At 40.3% G+C, this 7,830-nt stretch overlaps 1 long non-coding RNA gene across 1 annotated transcript; it reads left to right on the top strand.

The window, feature by feature from the left end:
- The first annotated feature begins 1,743 nt into the window (after positions 1 to 1,743).
- LOC107515273 lies at positions 1,744 to 7,577 on the top strand. The gene is made up of 3 exons (XR_004952104.1): positions 1,744 to 1,932; positions 2,622 to 2,698; positions 6,830 to 7,577. It is a non-coding gene; the product is annotated as an uncharacterized LOC107515273 (long non-coding RNA).
- The last annotated feature ends 253 nt before the right edge of the window (positions 7,578 to 7,830 follow it).

Genomic DNA, 7,830 nt, shown 5'->3' with positions numbered 1-7,830 from the left:
GTCTGGTACCCACAGTGTGACCTCGGTGGTGGCAACTTCCTTGTCTCTGAAGGCAGGGCTGCTGGGAATGGGCAAGGACAGGGACCGTAAGATGTCCAGTGTCGTGCTTGGCAGTGGGCAGATGCTCAACAAATGGAGCCGTTATTTTTATTACCATCAGGTAGGACAGGCTGCATCACGAGAGACTGGACTGAGAAGGTTCCCTTTTAGCTTTGCTGCTTAAGGCACCCTTCATCCTGAAGATGTGGCCCCCAGAGAAGAGAACAGCAGGAAGAGCCCTAAACAAGGTGACCTTGGGTTCATGACCTCATGCCGTTCTACAGCTATCAACGTGATACCAGGCAAAACTCAGATTTTCATCGGTTACATGAAAGCATCCTAAGAAATGATTCTCATGATTCCTTCCGGCTCTTACATTCTTTAATGAAGATGCTTAAAGAAAAGCTGTAGAATGAATTACAAACTATATAATAGGTGAAGGAGATCCCCTGCCCTTTTTAAAATTCCTTTTAGCATTCCCAGCCACTCTTCAGGACAAGATCCTTCCCTCATTCGCCAGATGAAACCTCTCTGTCGAAATATCTTGTCTAGGCTCCCCAGGGAGCTAAGAGCAGAGCTGGCATCCACGTAGGTAAAATTTAGTCTATGCTCTTTCTGCAACAATTTGTTGCCTTTCTTGGGAGATTGTCGCCTGTCAACATTTGGGATTCAAACCTTTCAAGGATCGCTCAGTCATTTATGAGTATTTAATGATTCAAAATATACTCTCTGTCATGCCCCTAATGCAGAGAAATCTCTTAGAGAAAGCTGGCATGGCGAGGCATTGTTGCCTAAATGAGACACGAGTTTCAAGTGCTTCTCTAGGTGCTACTGGGGATTTCATAGCTCGAATTTCCGGGTAGCAGTGGGCGTTTGAATAAAGCATTGATTCCAGAATAGTTCTGCACTAAAGAGAGGAGAAATATCCTATAAAGGGGTTCAGTACTCACTGATTTGAAATCTGCAGTCACTGCTGTTCAATTTATAAGGAACAGATTTGCTCACCAAATTAATAGCATACGAAATTGCCAGGGCCTCTTTATCTACTCAAGGAAACTGGCTTTTCAAACTTGGAAATTCTGTGTTCTGCTTTATTAAAGCCGAGCCCCTAAGCAGCTTTATACAATTCTCTTAAGTTTTCTAAAGTGTGCCATCATTCAGACTTTGTACATTTAGCCTTCCTTTCTCTCTAATTAGCTTACGTTGCTGAGGCTTAGAAATACATTTTAATGTATTTCGAAATCTATGATGGCAGCCTTGCAATGAAGACCATACAATAGCGAACGCGATAAGCAGAGGTAAGTGTGAGTTATGATGGCGAAGCGCATCCTCCGAGGTGGCTACCACATGAGAGAAAGTTCTACGCTATGGCACAGAGAAGATGGTGACTAAATATCGTTAGCATTAGGAGACACGAGTTCTTCTGGTTCTGCCTTTTGCTTGCCATGTAGTTTTGAACATCAGAAAGCCTCATGTGTCCCCCGACTCCCACACCCCTCAGCTCCAGTGTCTCGAAAAATCCCGATTCTGACACCGGGCCTCGGAATCTGGATTTTGAAAGCTCTCTGGGTGATTCTAATGTGGGGTCAGATTTAGAAATGACAGTGCTGAGGCATCTACGAGAACACATACTTATGCGTGTTACAATCTTCTGCTATCTGTTGACCCAAGTCAGTGTTCGACACACACCTTGGAATTGTCAAGATAACGCTGTGCCGGTTTCCAAAAGAGGGCATGTGGTTTCTGAGACCCAGCTGGCAGTGTTGGCAACGGCCTGGTGGGAAGGCGCTCACTGGGCACGTCTGCTGTGTGGACGGTCCCAAGAAGAAGCAGGTCGGCGGTGGGGCCATCTCGGGGTCTGCCTCTGCACACCGTGTCCCTGTATCTTAAAAGGTAGACTCGTGTGCTATGCTAATTTATTTCATTCTTCATATACTGAAATAGCGATCGGTTCACTTTGTCAAAATTCGGCTCCTTTTTTTAAGATGAGGCAAAACGATAACTTCCTTAGTAGTTTCTCAGATCGGAGTATTGACCCCTTAACTGTGTTTCTACACATGGTTGATGACGCTGAGAACCAAATAGCAAAGGATTCAGAGTTTTCTCATATCCTTAGTTTCAAGTTTTTGACAATCAAAAGTTGTGAAATTGGTGAATTTGTGTACAAAATCTCTAAATATTTGTAAAATGTGAAAGAACCATTTTCAGATGTTAATATGACCTTTGAAATATCTTATCTCAGTATTTAAAAAGCTTCGTACTGCATGGCTTATTTGAATTAGTGTGTGGGAGGAGAATCAAAGAAAGTCATTTTGTATTTGGAAGAGAAAGAAAAAGCGAACTAATTCTACAGTGCGGAAATGGCTCCTTTTGAAAGGTGTCCTTCACTCGCCTTTGTTTGAGGTTAATTATATACTTTTAAAAGTACTTCCTACAGGAATGATTTTTGACTCATGAGTTATTTTTGCATGTATATGTTACCCCTCCAAATATTTGCCATTTTGCTAAGAAAATAGTAGTGAAAAGCAACATTTTTTGCTGGTACCTAAAGGCCTTTTTTTTTTTTTTTTTTTAATTATAAGAACAATACAGCAGTTCCCCCTTATCTGCAGAGGATACATTCTAAGACCCCCCAAGTGGATGCCTGGAATTGTGGGTAGTAAGTACTAAACCCTATATATACTTTGTTTTTTCCTATACACATACACCTATGGATAAGTTTAATTTATAAGTTAGCACAATGAGGGACTAACAATGAGTAATAAAATAGAATAAGCTATAATAAAAGTCATGTGAATATGGTCTCTCAAAATATCTTATTCTACTATACTCACCCTTTTTGTGATGATTTGAGATGATATGGTGCCTGTGTGGAGTGAGGTACTCAGATTGGTGTGCAATTGAGACTTATGAATTCTTTATTTCTAGAATATTCCTTTTAATGTTTTCAGACCTTAGTTGACTGTGGATAACCGAAACTGTGGAAAGCAAAAACATGGTTGCGAGGGAACTACTATATAACAATAAGACAACTTTGCAAAAGAAAGAAATAATGCCCTCAGTTGTACAAAAGGCTTTATTTTGTACTTTCCCTTTTACTTAATATTATTTTAAATGATATTCTCACATGATTGTATATGGCCTGTGCACGTCATGTAGAATTCCAGATGATGGTTTGGTATCCAAAAAAAAAAAAAAAAAAGATGCCTTTCGATGTTTATTGAAATATAATAGTGATTCACTCATTTTAGGGAGGAGATGGGGGCCATTATTTTGTCTGAGAATGTTGGAGTAAATTGTAGTCTACAGGAAAGGTGGCAGGATTCAGCTGCAGCATACATCACAAATCATGTTAGTGATGTAAGAGCATCTGAGTTGGTATTACCTACTGCCACAAAACAATTCCCACAAGACTAGAAAAAGGTGTTTACTGCAGCTGCCTCCCGGTAAAGGGAAGTGTAAATCACACAGAAAGAAGCTGCTAAGCGGATTAAAAACTTGAACAGTGGTCCACGAGGGTCATTTCCGATAATGACTTTCTCTGCAGAGCCGTTAAGCCAGTGTCGAGGTGATCATGTTTTCAGGACCACATTTTCTAATCTTTACTCAAAGTCCCAGTTTGGGTGGTAAAAATGGTTCATGGCTCATATTTTATAATGACTCTTTAACCTTTGCTTCGTTTTCAGGTTTTTATTTATACTTTTATTTATGTTCATGGTAGAAGTGTAATAGCCAAAATACAAAATCAAGAGGATAGTTCAGACAATAAAATGAGAGGATCGACTCTATTTAAACTTTCTTTTTTTTTTTCGAAGATGTTCTGAGTACAGAAACCATTTAATATGAAAGTATATGACTGATACAGTACTATCTACCTAGAGATCAGTAAATCAAATATGTTTGGCTCTTGACAGCTCTGCCCTTAAATATTTTATTTTAGATTTATGTTTTCCCCATCTTTCACTTTTTTCCTCCTATATTCATTTCTTCACAGTCCTCAAACATATTACTAAATTGTGTTCTGTTTTTACTTGTATTTTGAATAGCTGTATAGGTTATCTCTTTAATGGATACGTGCCCATTTTACAGACAGGAAGCTTAAATCACCTTGTTTGTAATCATTCAGAATCTTAGCCATAGCTGAGACTTTAACTACTAGTTTCAATGCCACTTCAGTGTATTTTTTTTCCAGCTTGCCTTATGCCAACCTTTTCCAATCATTGTTTTGTAGAACTTAAAATGTAAAACAAATGAATAAAAGTCCAAAAAGATGAGCTAATTTACATGAAAACTGATAGAAAAACATTATAAAGAGTTTTTTTCAGTGGGATAGTAGGTTCATACTACCTAGAATCACAGACTGAAATAGAAGAAACCTACTTATAGGCTGTTTTCCCCAAGTACCCGCGTTCAGCAGCCTCAAGGTCTCAGCTCGAACACGTTTAGTGAAGCCTTTGGGGCAGATTGGGTATTGGTGTTGAGTGATGCCCATCTTGGTTGGTTTGGGCTGCTATAACAAACTACCATAGACTTGAGTGACTTCAACAATGCACATTTAGTTTTCACAGTTTGGGAGGCTGGGAAGTCCAAGATTAAGGTACTGGCAGATTTGATGGTTCGCAGATGATCTGACTATCTTCTCACTATGTCCTCACGTGGCAGGAGGGGCAAAGGGATCTCTGGGGTGTCTGATAAAGGCACAGACCCGTCTATGAGGGCTCCACCCTCATGACCTAACCATCTCCTGAAGGTCCCGCCTCCTAATACCATCACATTGGGAGTTAGATTTCAACATATGAATTTTAGGGGGACACATTCACCCCCTAACAATGCCAATCTTTAGGAAGGCCATTCTTAAGTGAGGCCAAATTAGCTTCCTTGAAGCTTTATTTCACTTCAATTTAATCCAGCGATTATTAAGTACTTACCATATGCCAGGGGCTCTGCTTGACACTTGGTGACAAAGAAGAGCAAGGAAGACACTATTTATAAAGCACTTACTGCTTAGTGAATGTGATGGTCAGAATTTTTTTAGAGTAAGTAATAGAAGAAACCGCCTCAAGTGTCTTAAACAAAAAGATACTGAAAACACACAGCGATTGTTTTGATGTTGCGCAAAGTGAATATGGGTACTCAAACCATGTCACGGCAGTTCATCTCTTTAAACCTCTGAGCTCTTCTGTTTCCCTGTGTTAGTTTTTTTTTTTTTTTCTGTTGGCCTCTGAGTGGTGGGAAAGGTGATACTTGGTAGCTTATATTAGCCTTAAAGTAGAAATCTCAGAAACGCGAAAATGCCTTTTGCGCGATAATACTAGCAAAAATCCAAGAAGCTTCTGATCAGGTTTGGGTCCCATGACATCCCACTGGGGATGCTGGGTATCTCTTGGAGGGGAGGGATTCCAGCATTTAGTCTTGTCTGGACAATGTGGAGTGGATTTCCCACAGAAAAGCATTTTCCCTTACTAGAAGTAATAGTGAAAGGAGAGCATGTTCACAGTGAAAATTTTACCTATCTACTACCGTCCACTAAGGTGAAGAACATGACACGTCTTCAGTGTTTGAGAAAAGCTATGCGGTTCCTTCACCCCTATCTCAAATATTCCCTCACATGTTCACACACATACACACACACACACACACAACATACACACTCTCACACGCACATCCTTAATCTTGTCTCTAACCAAACAAACATGTTATTTTTGAGTGTTCCTTCTGTGGCGATATGTTTAGACCCCTCCTGGTCACTAGCCTGTGGCCATTCTCTAGTTTGTCGTCATAGGTCTCTGTACCTTGCATAGTTTCCCAGATGTGGTCCAACTAGGACAGATTTCCATGGAGCTTTCACCTTTACCTGAATTGTTCTGTGACTTTTACTTATGATTAAGGAGTGATTTTGTCACTGAGGAAATGTGATTGATTTAGACTGGAAATTACAAACTACTAGACTGGATTATAGTTGTATTTTATTTTGTTTAGACAAAATATACTTTGAAATGACTTGGTTTCCAATATTTTAATTCAGTTGATTCCAAATAAAAACATAAATTTCCACACGGCATTTATTTTTGGTAGAGGGTAGAGTGTTTGTTTGTCATCTTGTCTTTAGTGCTTGGAACATGGAAATAATTCAATAACCATTCACTAAAATGAGTTTTGGGAGATTATTTGGAAGGTGGATTCTGTGTATCATGAGAGCTGTTCAGTCTAATATTGTGTCATTGGAAAATACAATATGTCTTCTGTCTTCTCTCTTGTCATTTATAAAAATGTTGAGTGGGGTGGGGTTGTTGATATAGCATTGGAGCGACCGACCTGTTCATTAGCATACATTCTGTTATTTGATTTCTCGGCCATGCTGTGGAGCCTCCTTTCTGCCTTTTGTTTCAGCTACTAGTTCTACATCATTTCCAGAAGGTTATTATAGGAAACATTTGGCAAGTGTTTTATAACAACTCTATTCAATGTATTTTCTAATAATCAGATAAATGCCATTATTTAAAAACCGATGTTAGTTTCATGGGAGATATTTTCTTAGTGAGTCCATTTTGGCTCTTGGTGATCATCTCCTTTTCTATGTGACTATAAATAATCTGTTTAGCAACAGCGAATTCTAGAAGTGGGTAGGGGTAAGGGTCTCCTGGATTCCGACATGCCCGAGGGTCAATTGCAGTGACGGTCTGTGGTCAGCAGAGGGCAGCGTGCAAGAGGCATGAACTACGAAGGTCTTCAGGCTGGGGAAGCTCTGTCCGCAGTTCCCATCTGACAGTCATCCCTTTTTCTGCTACAGGAAAACCTGTCTGTATGAACTCCTCGTCAACAAGGGAGAGTGCAGACTAGAAAGAAGTTGGTAAGTGGAATATGCTTGTACCTGTGGGCAAAGGGCTAACAGTAATAATAGTTAACGATATTTATGGATCAGCTATTATTTGCCAAACATTGACCAAATACTAAATCTGTTCTCTCAATGAATTGTCACAACAAATTTGAGGGCAGAACTTCTATTCCCCTTGTATGGATGAGGAAACTGAGTCCCGAGAAGGCTGAAAAGTCTAGCTAAGATCCTACAGATAATAAATAAACGATGGGGATTGATCTCACTGCTGAGCCTGTGCTATATTCACCATCTCTCGTTGCCTCACAAGAAGGAGCAAAAAGTTTTTTGGGAATCTACGTGAAGGAGGAAGGAACTACAGAGAATCAGAATGCAGCAAAGTTGCAGCCTCTGGCCCTGTGAGCTTGGCCGCCCCTGCCAGCTGGCCAGAGTCTAAAAATATTGAGCTCTTGGTCTTCTGTTGAGGCCTACATTTTTTTCCTTTCTGTGACTGTGTTTGCCCATTTCCAGCCTCTGAGCGCCTCTGTCTTTACCTGTGTTCTCAGAGGTATGAGCAGTGGGCCTGCATTGTGCTCAGGGCTGGGGGTTTGGTTGGGCCCGGCGCTGCCCATGGGCTCTCACGTGACTTCATTTTTGTTTTGGACTTTATCTTTGCTTTGCTTCAGTCTCCTTCCTTAGACCGTGAGCTCTTTGAGGTGTAGTGTGTGTGTGTGTGTGTGTGTGTGTGTGTGTGTGTGTGTTTGTATTAAAATGTATAATTAAGTAGCTCGTGCAAACATGATTAATATTTATCAAGAAAAGGAAGTGAGATTATTCTTCATAAAGAATTGGGGAGCCAAACTGTGGTTGAGCATTATGCCTTAATTCTGTCCTAGCAGCCTCGTTCAAGCTTAGTATTGGATCTAGCCATTCGTTGACCATCATCTCATGGTGAAATCCTACAATATTCCCTTTGA

This window comes from Rousettus aegyptiacus, unplaced genomic scaffold (genome assembly GCF_014176215.1).
Source record: "Rousettus aegyptiacus isolate mRouAeg1 unplaced genomic scaffold, mRouAeg1.p scaffold_m13_p_7, whole genome shotgun sequence".
Taxonomy (NCBI): domain Eukaryota; kingdom Metazoa; phylum Chordata; class Mammalia; order Chiroptera; family Pteropodidae; genus Rousettus; species Rousettus aegyptiacus.
Note: the sequence above shows the minus strand (reverse complement) of the source record. Positions and strands in the feature narration are given on the sequence as shown.